This window comes from Pseudophryne corroboree, chromosome 9 (assembly GCF_028390025.1).
Source record: "Pseudophryne corroboree isolate aPseCor3 chromosome 9, aPseCor3.hap2, whole genome shotgun sequence".
In the NCBI taxonomy this organism is placed as follows: domain Eukaryota; kingdom Metazoa; phylum Chordata; class Amphibia; order Anura; family Myobatrachidae; genus Pseudophryne; species Pseudophryne corroboree.
In genome coordinates, this window is record NC_086452.1 from 352,846,720 (window position 1) to 352,868,558 (window position 21,839).

A 21,839-nucleotide genomic window follows, 5' to 3' on the forward strand; every position below is an offset into this window, starting at 1 on the left:
TCTTTGCGTCATGTGCTGTTTGGGGAGGGTTTTTTGGAAGGGACATCCTGCGTGACACTGCAGTGCCACTCCTAGATGGGCCCGGTGTTTGTGTCGGCCACTAGGGTCGCTTATCTTACTCACACAGCTACCTCATTGCGCCTCTTTTTTTTCTTTGCGTCATGTGCTGTTTGGGGAGGGTTTTTTGGAAGGGACATCCTGCGTGACACTGCAGTGCCACTCCTAGATGGGCCCGGTGTTTGTGTCGGCCACTAGGGTCGCTTATCTTACTCACACAGCGACCTCGGTGCAAATTTTAGGACTAAAAATAATATTGTGAGGTGTGAGGTATTCAGAATAGACTGAAAATGAGTGTAAATTATGGTTTTTGAGGTTAATAATACTTTGGGATCAAAATGACCCCCAAATTCTATGATTTAAGCTGTTTTTTAGGGTTTTTTGAAAAAAACACCCGAATCCAAAACACACCCGAATCCGACAAAAAAAATTCGGTGAGGTTTTGCCAAAACGCGGTCGAACCCAAAACACGGCCGCGGAACCGAACCCAAAACCAAAACACAAAACCCGAAAAATTTCCGGCGCTCATCTCTACTTTAGGCAAGCTTATCAAATTCCAGAACCACCCAAATAACCTTCAGAAACTTTCCTATTTAATTACCTCCCCTCTGAACAATCCACACATAGCCTCATATTTTGTATTTCTTCACTTTCACATCCTCCTGACTTCAGGCCAGCAGTGCTGTGTGACCACATCATACATCCCATTAAGAGTCTTTGCAGTCTGGCTTACTATTATGCAGTAGATAACACCTATCCCTGTGTATCAATGCCTACATCCCTATAGATTGTAAGCTTGCAAGCAGGGCCGTCCTACCTCTATATCTGTCTGTTATTACCCAGTTTTGTTTTATTACTGTTGTTTCCAATTGTAAAGTACAACGGAACTTGCTGCACTATATAAGAAACTTAATAAAATATTTCCCCCTTTATTTCATGTTATTGTGAAACATTCAGTATGATCTGTCTTTGCTTCTTCACCCCCTCCTTTGTGTGGGAGGTACACTTGCTGGAGACAAAGTTAGTTTCTATTTCCCAGACTTTCACTGCATTTCACTGGAAATGATGCTGTCATTCTTCAAAGTCACTTCACCAGAACCAGGTTTAAAACTAGGTTACACACCTATAAAATTGGCAGGCAGTTTTTTCGAATCCCGACCCATTCATGTGAAATCTTAAGTGTGTGTGCACGCCTTTTCTGGGAAGAAAACTGGTCATATCTGAAGTTCAGGTTTTATTTACTGTTTAATATTCATCAGATGCGATGGTACAAAAGTGCAGTGCCGTAACTAGGCATTTTAGCGCTGCGTGCAAGAAACGACATTGGTGCCCCCCCATGTAAGATAGGGGCAGTGCGCAGCGTAGGCGCGTGAAAAATATATAGGGGCGTGGCTTTATGGGGAAGGGGCGTGGCCACAAATAATAGCAATTCATACTACGGTGCACAGTAGTCTCCATTATTCAAATTACACTGCACAGTAGCGCCACTACACCAGGTAGAGACCCTTTTATACATTACAGCAGACAGCGTCCCCCTTTTTACACATTACAGCAGGCAGTCCCCCTTTTTACACATTACAGCAGACAGTCCCCCTTTTTACACATTACAGCAGACAGTCCCCCTTTTTACACATTACGGCAGATGGTGTCCCCCTTTATACACATTGCAGCAGCCAGCCAGTGGCGTAACTACTGCCCCCGCAGTCCTCGCGGTGGCTTGGGGGCGAGGGGCTGCGGGGGTGCCACTGATTTAGAACAGATTGACATGCGGACGAGCGTCCGCATGTCAATCTGCGATCTCCTCTCCTGCTCTCCCTCCCTGCGGTGCCTGCTCCCCCGGCCCCCCCCTATGTGTTGGAGGGACACGAGCGCATCGCGCGTCTCTCCTGTGTCCCTCCTGGCTCTCCCCCGGCCGGTCTAAGGTAACAAGTGCCGTTCGTGAGCTCTGATTGGCTCACGAACGGCACTTCCTTTATTAGACCAGCCGGGGGAGAGCCAGGAGGGACACAGGAGAGACGCGCGATGCGCTCGTGTCCCTCCAACACATAGGGGGGGGCCGGGGGAGCAGGCACTGGGGCATATACCCGGCACTGGGGACATATACCTGGCACTGGGGGGGCAGATCTGGCACTGGGGACATATACCCGGCACTGAGGGCATGTACCTGGCACTGGGGGCATATACCTGGCACTGGGGGGGCATATACCCGGCACTGGGGGCATGTACCTGGCACTGGGGGCATATACCTGGCACTGGGGGGGGGGGCATATACCCGGCACTGGAGGCATATACCTGGCACTGGGGGGGAAGCAGGCACTGGGGGGGAATATCTGGCACTGGGGGCATGTACCTGGCACTGGGGGCATATACCCGGCACTGGGGGGGCATATACCCGGCACTGGGGGCATATACCTGGCACTGGGGGGGGGCATATACCCGGCACTGGGGGCATATACCTGGCACTGGGGGGGAAGCAGGCACTGGGGGCATATACCTGGCACTGGGGGCATATACCTGGCACTGGGGGCATATAACTGGCACTGGGGGGGCATGTACCTGGCACTGGGGGCATATACCTGGCACTGGGGGGGAATATCTGGCACTGTGGGAGAATATCTGGCACTGGGGGCATATACCTGGCACTGGGGGGGCATATACCTGGCACTGGGGGAATATACCTGGCACTGGGGGGGCATATACCCGGCACTGGGGGCATATACCTGGCACTGGGGGGGGGAAGCAGGCACTGTGGGGAATATCTGGCACTGGGTGCATATACCTGGCACTGTGGGGGAATATCTGGCACTGGGTGCATATACCTGGCACTGTGGGGGAATATCTGGCACTGGGAGCATATGTGGCACTGGGAGCACGGCCCTAGCAACAAGCACTACCCCCTAGCAACGAGCATGACACCCAGTGCATGAAACCCCTGGCAACGAGCATGACATCCTGGCACCGTGCATGGAACCAAGAGCATGAAACCCCTGGCAACGAGCAGGTAATTTAAAAGTAATTGGAAGCCTTACTGTAGAACTTAATGTGTAATGGGCATTACGGTGTGTGGCATAATGTATCACGGACATTGCAGTGTGTGTCATAATGTATCTGGCATTACGGTGTGTTGTAGACTATGTCACGGGCATTGTGGTATGTGGTATAATGTCTCAGGATCATTGTGGTGTGTGTCATACTGTGTCACAGACATTGTATGTGCTATAATGTATCAGGGGCATTGCAGTGTGTAGCATAATGTATAACGGGCATTGCGATTCCTGTCATAATGTGTCACAGGCATTACGGTGTGTGGCATAATGTGTCGGGGGCATTACGGTGTGTGGCATAATGTGTCGGGGGCATTACGGTGTGTGGCATAATGTGTAGGGGGCATTACGGTGTGTGCATATTGTGTCATGTGCATTATTGTCAGTGATCGCAAAAACGCGCTATGGCGCGTATTTTACCCAGAAACAGCCGCCCGGGACTCACATTTAGAAGATGAGCGGGTCCCACAGGACGCGCTCATCTGAATATGTGTTTGCATGTGTTAAGCCTGTCAGCGGAATGCAGGAGGTGACTGGCTGTTTCCTCGGCCAATCACCTCCTGTAGTCTCCATCCAATCACAGCCTGCAGCATCTCCCGCTTTGAATCCTGCTCCCCGCCAGCACATGAATCTGTGCTGCAGGGCTGACAGACTGGCCCCGCTCATCCGGCTCCACTGCCGCCCTGCCGCCAGCACCCTCCTCTGCGACTGGGAGTACAGCTCCGGATCTGCCCGCCGCCACCCCCCTACCCGGGACCCGCTCAACGCCCCACCGAGACCCGACAACTACCTTCCAGCAGGAGCCGGCCGGGCTGCGCAGCTCCCGCTGTAGGTAAGCAGTAGACAGTGCTGCATCGCCCCACTTCACCTGGAGTAGCTGGTGCAGATGCGGGATGTCCGGGGGCTGCAAGCTCCGTGTGTGCAATGTGAGGCCGCTCAGAGTGTCAGGGCCTCACTGACACCATTTTTCTGACAGCACAGTGCAGTGAGTGCACTGGCACAAGTAGCCAGCCGGCGCCGCAGCATGAAGGAGCTATCTGTGAAATCGCAAGCAGAGGCTGGCAAGAAGGAGCTCCTCCGATCGCTTCCCCTGACGGGCTGGCCACTGCTAAATATACCAGTAATCAGTACAACTGTGCAGTGACACTGACTTTCCCATTGCACCTGGGGCTCCACTACTTTGACACAGTTGGAACTGATTATCGGTATATTTCGCAGTGGCCAGCCCGTCAGGGGAAGCGATTGGACGAGCTCCTTCTTGCCAGAGAACAGCCTCTGCTTGCGATTTCACATAGAGCTCCTCCAGGCTGCGGCTACTACAGGCGCAGGCTGGCTACTTGTGCCAGTGCACTCACTGCACTGTGCTGTCAGAAAAAATGGTGAGTGTCAGTGAGTTGCTGCTGGGGGCGGTACCACTTGTGTCAAACGGCCCCTTCGTTCAACTGGAGGTGATAAGTGAGTGGTTACTGCAATGTGCCTCAGTGCTCTACCAGGCGCATTGTGTATAATAACGTGCTCTACCAGGCGCATTGTGTATAATAACGTGTTCTACCTGGCGCAATGTGTATAATAACGTGTTCTACCTGGCGCAATGTGTATGATAACGTGCTCTACCTGGCGCAATGTGTATGATAACGTGTTCTACCTGGCGCAATGTGTATGATAACGTGTTCTACCTGGCGCAATGTGTATGATAACGTGTTCTACCTGGCGCAATGTGTATGATAACGTGCTCTACCTGGTGCAATGTGTATAATAACGTGCTCTACCAGGCGCAATGTGTATGATAACGTGCTCTACCTGGCGCAATGTGTATGATAACGTGTTCTACCTGGCGCAATGTGTATGATAACGTGTTCTACCTGGCGCAATGTGTATGATAACGTGTTCTACCTGGCGCAATGTGTATGATAACGTGCTCTACCTAGTGCAATGTGTATAATAACGTGCTCTACCAGGCGCATTGTGTATAATAACGTGTTCTACCTAGTGCAATGTGTATTATAACATGCTCTACCAGGCGCATTGTGTATAATAACGTGTTCTACCTGGCGCAATGTGTATGATAATGTGCTCTACCAGGCGCATTGTGTATAATAACGTGTTCTACCTGGCGCAATGTGGCTGATAACGTGCTCTACCAGGCGCATTGTGTATAATAACGATCTCTACCAGGCGCATTGTGTATAATAACGTGTTCTACCTGACGCAATGTGTATGATAACTTGCTCTACCTAGCGGCAATGTGTATGATAACTTGCTCTACCTAGCGGCAATGTGTATGATAACATGCTCTACCTGATGCAATGTGTATGATAACTTGCTCTACCTAGCGGCAATGTGTATGATAACTTGCTCTACCTGGCGCAATGTGTATGATAACGTGCTCTACCTGGCGCAGTGTGTATAACGTGTTCTACCTGGCGCACTGTGTATGATAACGTGCTCTACCTAGCGGCAATGTGTATGATAACGTGCTCTACCTGGTGCAAAGTGTATGACGTGCTGTACCTGGTGCAAAGTGTATGACGTGCTGTACCTGGAGCAAAGTGTATGACGTGATCTACCTGGATCAGTGTGCATAGGAGGTTCTACCTGGTGCAATGTGTATAAGCGCCACTACTGTGTGGTGTAATGTGAATTGACACTATTATGTGGTCACGGCCCTTCCCTATGAAGCCACGCCCCTAAAATTTTGCGACGCGCCTACGGCGCGCACTACCTGTTCTTTATAGTCTAAGTGGTCTAACACCAATTCACTTTCTGCCTAAGGGCACCAAAATGTCTAGTTACAGCTCTGGTGCAGGGTGTCCTGCATGCTACAGAGCCCAGCAGCATTGTCACCCCATCCCCCCCATCTTGCAACACTTTTGTAGTGTCCAAACAATATTAAAATTAATAAGAACCTTCATTCCGATGGGACCCAGAAAACGACCGGTAGGACCCCAATTTTTAAAAGTGAAGGGTCCCTGGGACCCACTTTTTTTTTGGCTCAGCGCGATCACTGATTGTGTGTGGAATAATGTCTAAGGACCATTGCAGTATGTGGCATAATGTATACTGGGCATTACTATAAGGAGGAAAAATGACAAATAATGTAAGGGGCATGAATCAGGATTATTTTTCTTTCCTGTGGTGGCCAACGTCTGGGCGTGCAGGTTGCAAAACTGGGGTATAAGGTAGTCTTTTCCTGCAATGCCACGCCCTCCACGCCCATTTCGACAAAGCCACACCCCCTTTTTGCCAGCACGCGCCTGCGGCGCGCGCATTTTTCTACCTTTGCTAGTGCCAATTACGGGGTGTATGGGGGGGGGGGGGGGCGCCGAAGGATTTTTTTGGCTTGGGGGAGAAAAATTTCTAGTTACGCCACTGCAGCCAGCGTCCCCCTTTTTACACATTGCGGCAGCCAGGCCCCCTTTTTACATATTACGGCAGCCAGTCCCCTTTTTACACATTACGGCAGCCGGTCCTCCTTTTACACATTACGGTAGCCAGGCCCCCTTTTTACATATTACGGCAGCCAGTCCCCTTTTTACACATTGCGGCAGCCGGTCCTCCTTTTTACACATTACGGTAGCCAGTCCCCCTTTTTACACATTGCGGCAGCCAGTCCCCCTTTTTACACATTGCGGCAGCCAGTCCCCCTTTTTACACATTGCGGCAGCCAGTCCCCCTTTTTACACATTGCGGCAGCCAGGCCCCCTTTTTACACATTGCGGCAGCCAGGCCCCCTTTTTACACATTGCGGCAGCCAGGCCCCCTTTTTACATATTACGGCAGCCAGTCCCCTTTTTACACATTACGGCAGCCGGTCCTCCTTTTACACATTACGGTAGCCAGGCCCCCTTTTTACATATTACGGCAGCCAGTCCCCTTTTTACACATTGCGGCAGCCGGTCCTCCTTTTTACACATTACGGTAGCCAGGCCCCCTTTTTACACATTACGCAGCCAGTCCCCCTTTTTACACATTGCGGCAGCCAGTCCCCCTTTTTACACATTGCAGCAGCCAGTCCCCTGTTTACACATTGCGGCAGCCAGGCCCCCTTTTTACATATTACGGCAGATGGTGTACCCCTTTTTACACATTGCGGCAGCCGGTCCTCCTTTTTACACATTACGGTAGCCAGGCCCCCTTTTTACACATTACGGCAGCCAGTCCCCCTTTTTACACATTGCGGCAGCCAGTCCCCCTTTTTACACATTGCGGCAGCCAGTACCCCTTTTTACACATTGCGGCAGCCAGGCCCCCTTTTTACACATTGCGGCAGCCAGGCCCCTTTTTTACACATTATGGCAGACGGTGTCCGAGAGAGAGAGAGGGGGAGATGTACTAAGCCTGAAAAGTGATAAATATCACTGTGATAAAGCGCCAGCCAATCGGCTCCTAACTGCCATGTCACAGGCTGTGTTTGAAAAATGACAGTTAGGAGCCGATTGGCTGGTGCTTTATCACAGTGATATTTAGCACTTTTCAAGCTTAGTACATCTGGCCCAGAGAGAGATACTTACCATCTCCCCGCTGACAGGCTCCTCGTGCAGCTCCCTCGGTGCAGGCAGGTGAGAAGGAGGAGGAGGGAGGGGGACTGGAGCCGCAGCAGCGCTATTTCATTGGTAGTAAGCGCCGCTGCAGCAGCCCCCTCTCCTTCCGTATTGGCTGCCTGGCGCTGCTGTGGATGCTGGGATGGAGGAACCACATCCCAGCATCCACAGCAGCGCCAGGTAGCCAATACGGAAGGAGAGGGGGCTGCTGCAGCGGCGCTTACTACCAATGAAATAGCGCTGCTGCGGCTCCAGTCCCCCTCCCTCCTCCTCCTTCTCCCCTGCCCGGCACTGCTCTCTTCTCCCTCCACAGCGCGGCGGCGCACAGCACAGAACAGGCGGCATGTAATGAGTCAATTTGACTCATTACATGCCGCTGGCCGTGCGCCCTCAGGGCAACTGCGCTGTGTGCCAAGCCCACTTGGCACACACGTAGTTACGGCCCTGCAAAAGTGTACACACTTTCCACTGTTCTGTCTGATTCTTCTGCAGATGCCCTTCTGCCTTTGTGGGCGCGTGTAATTAAATCATCTTGTGGCTTGCTTACTCACATTACAGTGTACCAACATCAGTACATGAAATACAGCCATGTGTTTGTAAAGAAGCATCCCTATTATAATACCTCACAACTGTCCCGATTTCTGCGGTGAGGGAGGGGGGTGGGGGCAGTTGGGAGCCTTTTGTCACTCACTGGCTGCTCTGCTTATTCACAGGAGACAGGGTCAGGGGCATGGCCAGCAGCTCGCAGAGCGCTGCCCATGCCCCCACAGTTACGAAGTTGGGAGGCAAGACTCGCGATCGCAACATGTCCACGACGCCATACCCCCTTTCTATAGGCCACACCCCTTTTTTGGGCGGGTGAGCGCACAAGGGGAGTACCTATTTACAAAGGGGCTCATTCCAAGTTGATCGCTCGCTGACGTTTTTCGCAGTGCAGCGTACAGCTTACTACTACGCATGCATATGCACCGCAATGCGCATTGTACGGGTACAAATTGGATCGTTGCTGGGTGACTGATTTAACGAAGAATCCATTCGCACAGCCGATCGCAAGGAGATTGATAGGAAGAGGGCGTTTGTGGGTGGCAGCGGACCGTTTTCAGGGAGTGTTTGTAAAAACGCAGTCGTGTCCAGGCGTTTGCAGGGCGGGTGTCTGACGTCAATTCCGGGACCAAAAAGACTGAAGTGATGGCAAGGGCTGAGTAAGTCCAGAGCTACTCGGAAACTGCAAAAAAGTTTTTCGTCCTGCTCGGCTGCACACGCGTTCGCACACTTGCAAAGCGAAAATACACTCCCCTGTGGGCGTTGACTATGCGTTTCCACGGCTGCTAAAAGTAGCTAGCGAGCGATCAACTCAGAATGACCCCCAAAGTTCTGATGTTGGTAGATATGCTATTATTGTCGCAAAAAAATTAATTTGTTCATTTTAAATGCCAATTCCAGTCGTCATTTGTCGTTATTTATTTAGTTAAGGTTTTTAATAGTTATTTATCTGTAAAGGGAGGGGGCGAGTGACATGCTTAATCCGTTAGGGCAGTGGTTCTCAAACTGTGTGCCGTGGCACCCTGGGGTGCCTTGGTGTACTTGCATTGGTGCCTTGGATTGGTGGTCCAGGACCAATTCAAATTATTTATGATCAATGTAATAGTCAATACCAATCTTGTGGCTTCCAGTTATAAAATATGTGGACATACAGAAGCGAATCCTGTCATTCACCACGTAACTGAACCTAAGGATAACATAAAAAATATATATATTATATATACATACACAGACATATGATACACGCTGCATACCTCCCAACATACTTGTTTCAGAAAGAGAGACTCCTGTGCGCGCGTAGCGCGTGCCCAAAATGAGGTGTGGCCTAACCAAAAGGGGTGTGGCCTTGCGGCAGTGCCGCTATCGCGAGTCACGCCCCAATTTTTCAGCACTAAAGGGACATGACCAGCGCTCTGTGAGCCGCTGGCATGCACCCTCTCCCTGTCTTCACTGAATAGACGCTGTGCGCATGCGCACAGCGTCTATTCACTGCTGCTCTGCTAAGCAGAGCAGCGATGACAGGAGCCTCCCAACTGCCCCTCCCCCACCGCGGGACACTGCGGCCCGCAAAATCGGGACAGTTGGGAGGTATGACGCAGTATTGAAGTAGGGGAGTACCAGGCACTTCGGATATATTATATATATTACATACACACATACATACATACATACATACATACATACATACATACATGGGCGTAGCTACCATAGGTGCAGGCAGTGCAGCTGCTATGGGGCCCAGAGCTGAGAGGGTGCCCACCTTCCATGTCAAAGTTACATGTGTTACTGTGTATACATTTTTCGCCATTGGGTGGTACATAGGGGTCCTTTCAAACCTTTTCCTTGGGGCCTGGAATATATCTAGGTATGCCCCTGGATGTGCTCATTGTATTGAGGAATAAAATGAACTGGGGGGCATTTTTAATGTTATATAATATGAACCGGGGCACTGTAATGAGGCACAATATGAACAAGGAGCAATATATATCATAATGTGAACTGGGGTTACTGTGCGGCATTATTTGTACTGGCAGCTTTGAAATGTGGCATACAGTAGGATGAACTTAAACACTACTACGAATCATAAAAGAAACTAGGGCACTACTATAGGGCATAACATTAAATAAGGCTTTACTATGGTTCAGAAAATGAACTAGGGCACTATATTATAGGGGATGAAATTATCAACTGCGGCAGAGAAGTGTCTCTCTAGAAGCATTGGGACGGGGGCCCCTTCAAAATGTTGCTATGGGGCCCACAAAGTTCTGGCTACGCCCCTGCATACATACATACATACATACATACATAAATACATACAGTACATATATACATACATATAAATCAATCTTTGGGACTCGGTCTCCTGATTACTGTCACTGCTTAATTCCTGGGAGTGCCGCCTGCCTGTTGTATATGTTTCTATGAGGGAAGGCACCTGAGAATTACAATAGTGGGGAATTCAGTGCTTGATTTCTGCAACTTTATACTTATATACACATATTTTCTGTATACATGTACATATATACATACACACACACACACACACACACACACACACACACACACACACACACACACACACTCATATCATATACATGGCAGCACATATGGTGTAATGGTTAGCATTACTGCCTCACAGCACTGAGGACATGGGTTTGATTCCCACCATGGCCCTAACTGTATGGAGTTTGTATATTCTCCCTGTGCTTGCGGGGTTTCCTCCGGGTACTCCGGTTTCCTCCCACAATCCAAAAATATACTGGTAGGTTAATTGGCACCCTACAAATTAACCCTAGCGTGAATGTGTGTGCTTGTACGTGTGGTAGGGAATATAGATTGTAAGCTCCACTAGGGCAGGGACTGATGTGAATGGCCAAATACTCTCGGTAAAAGTGCTGCAGAATATGTGTGCGCTATATAAATAACTGGTAATAAATAAATATACATATGATAGATACATACATACATACATACATACATACACACTCTACATAATACACTGTATATGGGAACAACTTGCTGGCAAAAACTCACTCTGTGTGAAGCTTGAAGTTCTCTGACGAGCACAACAACCACATGGCATGCTGTGGCTGTGTGCATGCTAGGAATCCTGCTTTTCGTGCCTGCTGAGTGACAGCTCAGCTGTCCAATGGTGTGTGCAGCAGCAGCCTGCTGCTCCGTGACTGACTGGAGCGCAGGCTGCAGCTGCACACACCATTGGACAGCTGAGCTGTCACTCGGCAGAAAGCCCAGGAAAGCTCTGCGGCGCCGGCGGCTAGCAGTCAGTGGTGTCAGAGGGGAGCGCAGTGCTGCCACTGCGGATCAGATTAGTAACATAGATCCGATCTGTGGCTGATGGCAGGGGACCCTTTCAGATTAGGGGGGCCCGGGGTACTTAACCCCGAAGCGCCCCCCCCCCCCCCCCCCCCCACCTTAATCCAGCTCTGGCCTAGGGCTACCGTGTAAAAAAAATTGTGATACTCTAGGGCGCCGTAATTCAAAAAAGTTTGGGAACCACTGCGTTAGGGATTTTTGTAAAATTGAAAGTAAAATCACTTGTGAAGTATGTTTGTACAAGTGTGCGCCCAAAAGAAAGAAATTCATTCAAGATGCCAACTAATAAATTAACCACTTAAGCCACCACCAGGTCTTATTGCATCTGGGCAGTAGATACTTATACAACAGACAGAGAACCACTAGGTGGTGCTAGATGGCAGAAAACCACCACAAAACAGCTGCTGAAGGTGCAACTGTAAACTAGTCACTAGGATTACCCTCAAGGTGGTAGATAGGGTATATGCCAGAAGGGCTAAGCACAGTCACGGAATGACAGTCTATGGCCGGTACAAATAATAGGATTTTAATTGCCTACCAGTAAATCCTTTTCTTGTAGTCTGTAGAGGATACTCCGAATCCCTTTAGTACCATGGGGTATAGATGGGTCCACTAGGAGCCTTGTGCACTTTAAGAATTTGATAGTGTGCGCTGGCTCCTCCCTCTATACCCCTCCTACCAGACTCAGTCTAGGAAACTTTGCCCGAGGAGAAGGCCATACTTTGAGAGAAGGATAGGTAATAAAAGTGGTGAGATTACGAACCAGAACACACAGAATAATAGGAAAGCCATGCTAACCAAACTTGAAACATGAACAGCAACAGCTGAACAAACCAGAATACTTATCCAAATAACAGTGCAAGAAGAACGAAGCACCGGGCAGGCACCCAGTATCCTCTACGGACTACGACAAAAGGATTTACCAGTAGGTAATTAAAATCCTATTTTCTCTTACGTCCTAGAGGATACTGGGAATCCATTTAGTACCATGGGGAAGTACCAAAGCTCCCGAACCGGGTGGGATAGTGCTGAGGTTCCTGCAGAACTGACTAACCAAACTGAAGGTCCTCAGAAGCCAAAGTATCAAACTTGTAGAACTTTGCAAATGTGTTCGAACCTGACCAATTTGCTGCTCGGCAGAGCTGTAAAGCCGAGACACCCCAGACAGCCACCCAAGACGAACCCACCGACCTAGTCAAGTGGGCCTGTACAGATTTTGAAACCGGCAATCCTACATACACCTTCAAATCCCTCACAACATCCAAAGACTTTGAAGTAGCAGAGGTATCCGTCACAGCCTGAACTTGCTGACGAGTCTGTCCTCATGGAAAATTAAGTAGGGACTCTTGTGAGACAACGCCTCTAGTTCCAACACACGTCTTGCTGAGACCAAGGTCAACAGTGTGACGGTCTTCAACGTAAGGTACTTTATGTCAACCTCCTGTAACGGTTCAAATCAGTCCAATTAGAGGAACTGCAGCACCAAATTGAGATCCCAAGGTGCCGTGGGAAACACAAAGGGAGGCTGGATGTGCAGAACACCTTTCAAGAACGTTTGGACCTCAGGGAGAGAAGCCAATTGTTTCTGAAAGATAATAGACAAGGCTGAAATCTGGATTTTAATGGAACCTAGGTGTAGGCCCACATCCATTCCTGACTGCAGAAAAAGCAGGAGTCGTCCCAGATGAAATTCCACTGCGGAATATTGCCTGCTCTCACACCAAGAGACAATCTTCTTCCATATACGGTGGTAATGTTTAGACGTTACCCCTTTCCTGGCTTGGATCATAGGCCCTCATTCCGAGTTGTTCGCTCGGTAATTTTCTTCGCATCGCAGCGATTTTCCGCTAATTGCGCATGCGCAATGTTCGCACTGCGACTGCGCCAAGTAAATTTGGTAAGAAGTTTGGTATTTTACTCACGGCATTACAAGGTTTTTTCTTCGTACTGGTGATCGTAATATGATTGACAGGAAGTGGGTGTTTCTGGGCGGAAACTGGCCGTTTTATGGGAGTGTGTGAAAAAACGCTGCCATTTCTGGGAAAAACGCGGGAGTGGCAGGAGAAACGGAGGAGTGCCTGGGCGAACGCTGGGTGTGTTTGTGACGTCAAACCAGGAACGAAACTGACTGAACTGATCGCAGTGGCAGAGTAAGTCCCGAGCTACTCAGAAACTGCTAAGAAATTTCTATTCGCAATTTTGAGAATCTTTCGTTCGCAATTTTGCTAAGCTAAGATTCACTCCCAGTAGGCGGCGGCATAGCGTGTGCAATGCTGCTAAAAGCAGCTTGCGAGCGAACAACTCGGAATGAGGGCCATAGTCGGGATGGCCTTGTCAGGAATCCCTCTCCTGGCTAGGATCAGTCGTTCAACCTCCATGCCGTTAAACGTAGCTGTAGTAAGTCTTGATAGACGAACGGGCCCTGTTGTAGAAGATCCTTGTGAAGAGGCAGAGGCCACGGATCTTTGAGGAGAATCTCCAGAAGGTCCGCGTATTAGGCCCTTCTTGGCCAGTCCGGAGCAATGAGTATTGCTTGAACCTTTTCCCTTCTTATTCTTTTTAGAATTCTTGGGATCAGAGGAAGTGGAGGAAACACGTACACCATCTGGTAGACCCACAGAGTTGTCAGAGCGTCTACCGCCACTGCTTGTGGGTCTCTCGACCTGGAACAATGCCGCTTGAACTTCTTGTTGAGATGAGAGGCCATCATGTTGATTTGTGGATATCCCCACCCGCGTGTCAATCACCTGAACACTTCCGGGTGAAGGCTCCACTGCCCCGGGTGCAGGTCATGTCTGCTGAGGAAGTCTGCTTCCCAGTTGTCTACTACCGGAATGAAGACTGCCGACAAAGCCACCGCATGTTTTTCCGCCCAGAGGAGAATTTTTGACACTTCTGACATTGCTGCTCTGCTTTTCGTTCCGCCCTGTCGGTTTATGTATGTTACATTATCCGACTGGACAATGCCGTTACATTGTCCGACTGGACTTGAATGGCCTGATTCCGAAGTAGAGATGAGGCCTGCAGAAGGGAGTTGTAGATAGCCCTGAGTTCCAGGATCTTTATCGGAAGGACAACTTCTTGACTTCACCATCTTCCTTGAAACTGCACCCCCTGGGTGACTGCTCCCCAACCTCTGAGACTTGCGTCCGTGGTTAGCAGAATCCAATTCTGAATCCCGAAACCCGCAATGAGGTGAGAAGTCTGTAGCCACCACAGAAGGGAGAGCCTGGCTCTTGGCAACAGACTGATCCTCTGGTGCATGTGAAGATGTGATCCGGACCATTTGTCCAATAGATCTAGCTGGAAGGGCCTCGCATGAAACCTTCCGTACTGAATCGCCTCATAAGAAGCCACCATTTTCCCCAGAAGGCGAATGCACAGATGCACCGAGATCTAGGTTGGCTTCAGGACAGCCCTAACCATCGACTGGATTTCCATAGCCTTCTCCACAGGAAGGAACACTCTCTGAGATTCCGTATCCAGTATCCTTTCCAGAAAGGAAAGTCTCTGCGTCGGTTCCAGGTGAGATTTTGATAAGTTCAGTATCCACCTGTGAACCAGGAGTAGTCAGGTTGAGAGGAGAATACTGTCCATCAACCGCTCCCTGGACGGTGCCTTTATCAGAAGATTGTCCAGGTATGGAATTATGTTCACTCCTTGTTTGCAGAGTAGAAACATCTCTGTCATCACCTTGGTGAACACTCTCGGTGCTGAGGAGAGGCCAAATGTCAGGGCCTGGAACTGGTAGTGGCAGTCCTGCAGTGCAAACTGTAGATAAGCCTGATGAGTCCGCCATATCGAAATGTGAAGGTACGCATCCTTGATATCCAGAGACACTAGGAATTTCCCCTCCTCCAGACCTGAGATCACCGCTCGTAAGTACGGGTTCAATGACTTGAGGTTCAAAATCGGTCTTACCAAATGGTCCGGTTTCGCTACTACAAACAGGTTGGAATAATATCCCTTGTTTTGCAGATGAGGTGGAACTGGAACAATGACCTGAGTCTGTACCAGTTTTTGAATGGCGTCCTGTAATGTTATACTTGCTTCCTGTGAAACTAGTAAGCCTGATTTGAAGAATCCTGAAGCTCCAGTCTGTAGCCCTGGGAAATAAGATCTATGACCCAGGGATCCTGGCATGATGTTGTCCAGATGTGACTGAAATTTTTTAGTCGGGCTCCCACCTGCCGGTCTTCCAGGCATCGCTGTCCACTGTCATGCTGAAGGCTTTGAGGAAGCAGAAGTTGAGCTCTGTTCCTGTGAACCTGCAGTTGCTGGTTTTCGTGGTTTACCTCTAGAGCCCCTGGTGGCTGTAGAAGAACCTCTGGTTTTGCCCTTAAATTTGACAGTCCGAAAGGACTGTAGATTAGGTCCTGAGTAAGCCTTCCTGGCTGGGGGAGCTGCAGAAGGAAGATACGTGGACTTCCAGTAGCTTAGAAGATCCATTTGTCTAGTTCATCTCCAAATAAGGCCTCTCCTGTGAATGGTAGGCTTTTCACACCTTTCCTGGAGTCCGCGTCGGCAGTCCACTGGCGTAGCCATAAGCCTCTGCATGCTGACACTGCCATAGCAGTGGTGCGTGCATTAAGCAAGCCTATTTCTTTTAAGGCTTCCACCATAAAATTCGCAGAGTCTTGTATATGTTGCAGGAGTAAAATAATCTCCCCCTTAGGCAAGGTACCTAACCCCTCAATTAGGTTACCCAACCATTTTGCGATGGCCATAGTAATCCACCCACATGCTATAGTGGGTCTCTGTGCCACCCCAGCAGCTTTATACAAAGATTTGAGTGTATTCTCAATTCTACGATCAGACGTGTCTTTTAGGGAGGCTGCACCAGGGACAGGCAATACAATTTTCCGTGACAGCCTGGATACTGATGCATCCACTATCGGTAGATTTTCCCATTTTTTTCCTATCCTCAGGAGGAAAGGAAAAAGAGGATATCAACCCTTTAGGGATTTGAAATTTCCTATCAGGATTAACACATGGTTCTTTAAACAGGGTATTTAGTTCCTTTGACACAGTAAAATGGCTGATGATCTCTCTTTTATATTAAAATAAGATTCCTCAGTCTCCTCTTTACCTTATCAGGGATATGCATAACCTTTCTAATAGCTTCTATGAGAGCCTCTATTCCCTGTGACAGAGTAGCCTCACCCACCTCTGCATCCACCTCCCCCTTCTCCATGTCTGACCCCTCATCATCAGAGTCAGACTGCAGGATATGGGCCAAAGGATGTTTTTGCGGACAAATAGTAGGGGACTGAGATGCTGATTTGGGTAGTGAGTCTCTGTTCATAAACTGAGTCATCAATTGTCTTAAGTATTGCGTCTCTTTCTCATTGCGGGAAAATTTAGTGGAAATATTGGAGATCATTCCCCTAATGGAATCCAGCCAAGCTGGTTCTGCCCCGCTACCCTGGGAGGGTGCATTGCACTGAGTACACTGTAATGAACCCACTGGAGAAGAGGAACACTGTGCCTTACATGAAACACACTCTTTGTCTGACATACTGTGACAGTGACAGCACGCACACACACACACAGAGGAACAGGTTAAAAGCACAATTAACCCACAAAGAGCCCTTCAAGAGAGACACAGATAGCCTGGAGCCAGCACACAGTGCCCTTACTGCTAATGCCAAGCTTAGCTGGGTCACAGACTAAGTACCCAGATTGGGGACTTAGTACACTAGTAAGCGCTGCCCCCGTGCTATGACTCCCTGGTACCGCTGAGGTAATCTGGAGTCTCTCCGGAGGAGCTGCGTGTCCCTGTCAGTTAGTGTCTGTGTCCTCTGCAGAGGGAAAATGGCGCTGGTGAGCTGATGAATCCGCTCATAGTGAAGCCCCACCCCTTCAATGGTGCGCGGTCTTCACGCTTTTTTTTATACTGGCTGAGGTAATTTTTAATGCTTAAAATGGAGTCAGTCGACTTTTAAGTCTGTAATGCCAGTCTGGGTACTGTGTACTGTATAGTGTACCTAGACTCAGTTCGCTCCCTCAGAAGTGGTGCGTCCACACTGTGTACTGAGTTTTGAGACTCCGCCACCCCCATAGAAGCTGTGTGTCTCTGTACCCTCATGCTGCCATGATGGCCGGCGACCCTGCTAACTGGGATGCCGACTTAGTGCTCACCACTCTTTCTTCGCTCAATTATTATTAGAGCTGCAGACAAGTGAGGAGGAACTGTTATTCAGAATATCGAGGATTATGTATTTGAAGCAAGAAGACAACAAGGAGATACTAAATATTATACAAAATTACGTGGTGATCCCACCTCCAATTATCAGGTCGCTTCTAAAAAATTTGTTGGAGGCTGCTTTATTCAAAGGTGCAATATCCAAAAATGAGTATCAGTTTTTGTTTTGTCCTTACTCTGTCACACTCACCTATTATCACCTTCCCAAGATTCGCAAAACACTACAGTTACCTCCTGGGCGACCTATTATCTCTGGTGTTGGGTCCCTCACCACTAACCTTTCAGCTTTTGTGGATTCTTTTGTGCAGTCACATATTAAGTCTCTCAGATCATACATCAAAGATACCACACAATTTCTGAATCTAGTAGGGAGTATAGTTTACAAAGATTATTTTTTGTTTATGACTTGTGACGTTGAGTCACTTTATACTAATATACCCCATACATTGGGTAACGAATAGTTAGGTAACTATTTATGATCTGATGCTGATCTGAGTGAGACTAAACAATCGTTTCTGTTAGAGGCGGTTCACTTTATTCTTTCACATAACTTCACTTTTGATAATGAGTATTTTTACAGATTCACGGCACGGCCATGGGCACAAGGTTCGCCCCCAGTTATGCCAATCTATATATGGGCCTCTTCGAAGACAAGCATGTCTGGAGGGGGCCTTTTGGGATGAACCTGGTGTTCTATGGGCATTATATTGACGATATGTTTTTTGTTTGGGAGGGGGATTTATTATCAGCCACTAATTTTGTTGCTACACTCAATCACAACACATTTGGTTTGAAATTTACAAGTACTGTTCACTCCACAATATCACTTTTCTTGACATTGCCCTTTGTGTTAAGAATGGGAGACTTGAAACCTCCACCTATACTAAAGAAGTGGATTGTCATACTTTTTTAAACTATTCCAGCTGTCATCATAGACCCTGGATCAATAATATCCCCAAGAGTCAGTTCTTGCGTATCCGTCGTAACTGTTCCGAGCAAGATATATTTCTACAACAGGTCTCAGAAATAGTAACCAAGTTTGGTGAACAAGGCTATCCTTATTCAGTAATTTCACAAGCACTTGAAGATACACTGGGTCATGATCGCAGTACTCTTAAATACTCCAATGAAAGAGATCAAGTTTGTTGGTGAAGGTCCTGATCGCATCCCTATTTTCATTTCCCAATTCAATAACCATTCCCATGAGCTTAGTCAAATTATAAAGAAAAACCTTCCTATGTTACAAGGGGATAATATTTTATCTACATGTCCTATTGAGCAGTCTAAAATACTGTTTAAGAAAGCCAGAAATTTACAAAATCATCTGTCACCTAGTCATTTTGCCTTGAATAAATCTGCTTACAATAAAGAGCCAGATTGGCTGAGTGTACTCAAAAAGAAGAAGAAAGGCTGCTTTAAATGTGGTAGACTGAAATGCCTGACCTTCCCATTTATTAATGTTGATAAGCAATTTTTTTTTTCAAATAGTATTTATTGATTTTTCAGAAATAAGTAACATTCAAGTGCAATAACAGTATACAGACCTACATAGTCAAATATGCTAGCAGCAATGGCAACATAGGCAGCAGAGCCAACAGTAAATACATCAAGTAGGAAATTAGCAAATGTGCCATATGGTCTCCAAATATATATACGGGGTGCTGCAAGTCTATAAACCGCGATTATAGATAACTTTTAACAGTGTATAACAGAATTGAAAGGAGAGAAGAAATGGGGGATAGAGGGGGGTAAGGGAAGATGGGGGAAGGGTGATCTATGCCTACTATGCAAGCACCTGACGTATATTGAACCGAAAGTTTTCAGAACCAACATTCGATGGTGAATATTACCAAATATGGAGATCACATATTGATATGCCCATAGGAGAAGATGGCGGGAATTTTTGTATGATGGAAAGCTGTAAAACGGGATATAATTCCTAGAAAGTTATTGGTGGTTTATTATGTAAGCAGCATTTTCCTGTGTAAGTACCAATCCGTGGTATCAAATCGAGCAAAAATCTGGGCTTGAGATACATGTGGGAGGGTGCTAATATAAGGGTTCCATTTTTTGTAAAATTTTGCTACACCACCTTCCGAGTCAGCTATGGTAGAGAAGCGATCTATAAACATGGTTTTAAGAAGTGAAGCATGAACTGCTAATAGAGTTTGGGCTTGTTTAGATATCCATTTCTGGAGAATAGTTTTTTTTAGCTATAGTAACTATCAACGTCAGGAGTGGGTAGAGGTGTGAGTGTGTGTTGCCCAAGTTCCAAACCGAAAAATCTGCTAATAGTAATGCCTGTGGATGTAATGATACTTTGATCCCAAGACTATTAGTAATGAATTGTACTAATTTGTTCCAGAATCGTTTGATGGTACCACATTCCCAAAAGTTATGAAAAAACATTGCCGAAGAGTGGAAGCACTTCAAGCAACGCCCAGTCTCCTCAACCACAAAATGTTTCCTCTGTGCTTGTGATATATAGGCCCTATACACAGTCTTTACATGTACCTCCTGCAATGATGATGCTTTCAATATTTGCAGTCTTTTGCCACAGTGTTGAAATATGGATTCTGAATTTGTTAGACTCGGAGTAAATTTGTTCCATGATTGAACAACTCGATTTTGAAGTCTATCACAGGAGACACTAAGCAAATTGTTGTACAAATACCTAGTTTTATATGGACGGGAGCAGGATAGGTTCATTAATAAGAAAAGAGGGTCAGTTAACTTGGAATCTGCCATCACCGGCGGCAATGAGTCTATGTAATGTCTAATTTGGAAATAGGCATAGAGGTGGGAAGCGTGTAAACCAAATTTTTCTTTTAATGTGATGAATGGTAGCAGGACACCACCAGGGTCAAAGACATCTGCAATTTTCTTAATGCCTTTTAACTGCAGACGTCGAAAAATTGCATCATCAATGCCTGGAGTGAAAAGTGGGTTACCCCATAGAGGTAGGTACTGGAAGTATAATGGATTCCTAGACAATTTCCTGTTGATCGCCCACCAGGACTGATAAATATCACTAAACGATGGGTGGGAGCGTATAGAGTCAGGGATCATGGAGCTAGGTGTATGCAGGAGAGCACTAGGAGAGAAAGGAGTAAACAGAGCACAGTCCAGTTCATACCAGGTAAACCTGCTGCGTTCATAGAACCAATCTAGAACATATCTGAATAGGACTGACTGGGAAAAATTTAATATATCAGGGAATCCGATACCCCCCTTATCTCTAGGCAATTTTAAAGATCTACTGGAGATCCGTGGTTTACCACCTTTCCAGAGGAATCTACTGAACATATTCTCAATCTTTTGTATGTCTGACTTCGACAGTCGTAAAGGGAGCATTTGTATCATGTAGGATAGTTGAGGAAAAAGCACTGACTTGATTAATGCATTCCTACCCAATACAGACAAAGGCAGTCATCCAGGTGTCGAGTTTTTTAGTGATAGATTTAATAATCGGGGTAAAATTTAGATTATAAACGTCTCTAAGATTCACCGGTATCTGAACCCCTAAATATTTTATAGCTGAAGTGGCAATTTTAATATGTTGATACGGACCTTGTGTGTCCAAATAAACGGGTGGACCATTCACTGGTTACAGTTCAGATTTGTGTACATTTATAGAGTATCCAGAGAATGAGCCAAAAGTATTAATTAGGTCAACGGCAGCTGGCAATGTTAAATCAGGACGTGACATAAGTAGCAACATATCATCTGCAAATAGTGAGAGACGGAGGTCAAGTTCACCTACTCGAATGCCATGATACAAGGGGGATTCTCTGATATGGCTAGTGGTTCCAGAGCCACTGCAAACCGAAGTGGGGAGAGGGGACATCCCTGATGGGAGCCCCGTTGGATAAGGATAGGCTGTGACAGAAAACCATTGCAAAGGATTCTCGAATCAGGGTTGCTATACAATATTCGTATGTAATCCACAAAGCGGGGGGGAAGCCAAATCTAGACATTGTGTCAAATAAATGATCCCAGAGCACCATATCAAATGCTTTCTCCGTATCCAAGGATAGTATAGCAGCAGGAATGGCAGACCTTGCGCCCTGGGATGTAAGGATTGCTGACAAGACCTACCGAACATTCACCGTTGAG

The 21,839-nt window shown here is 47.5% G+C and overlaps 1 long non-coding RNA gene across 1 annotated transcript in view; it reads left to right on the plus strand.

Annotated features, from left to right (window-relative positions):
* Positions 1–20,344, plus strand: part of LOC134958229 (uncharacterized) — a 94,389-nt gene extending 74,045 nt beyond the window's left edge. The window contains exon 2 of the long non-coding RNA XR_010186917.1: positions 20,089–20,344. This is a non-coding gene — a long non-coding RNA (uncharacterized LOC134958229). The remainder of the gene's footprint in view (positions 1–20,088) is intronic.
* Positions 20,345–21,839: the final 1,495 nt, after the last annotated feature.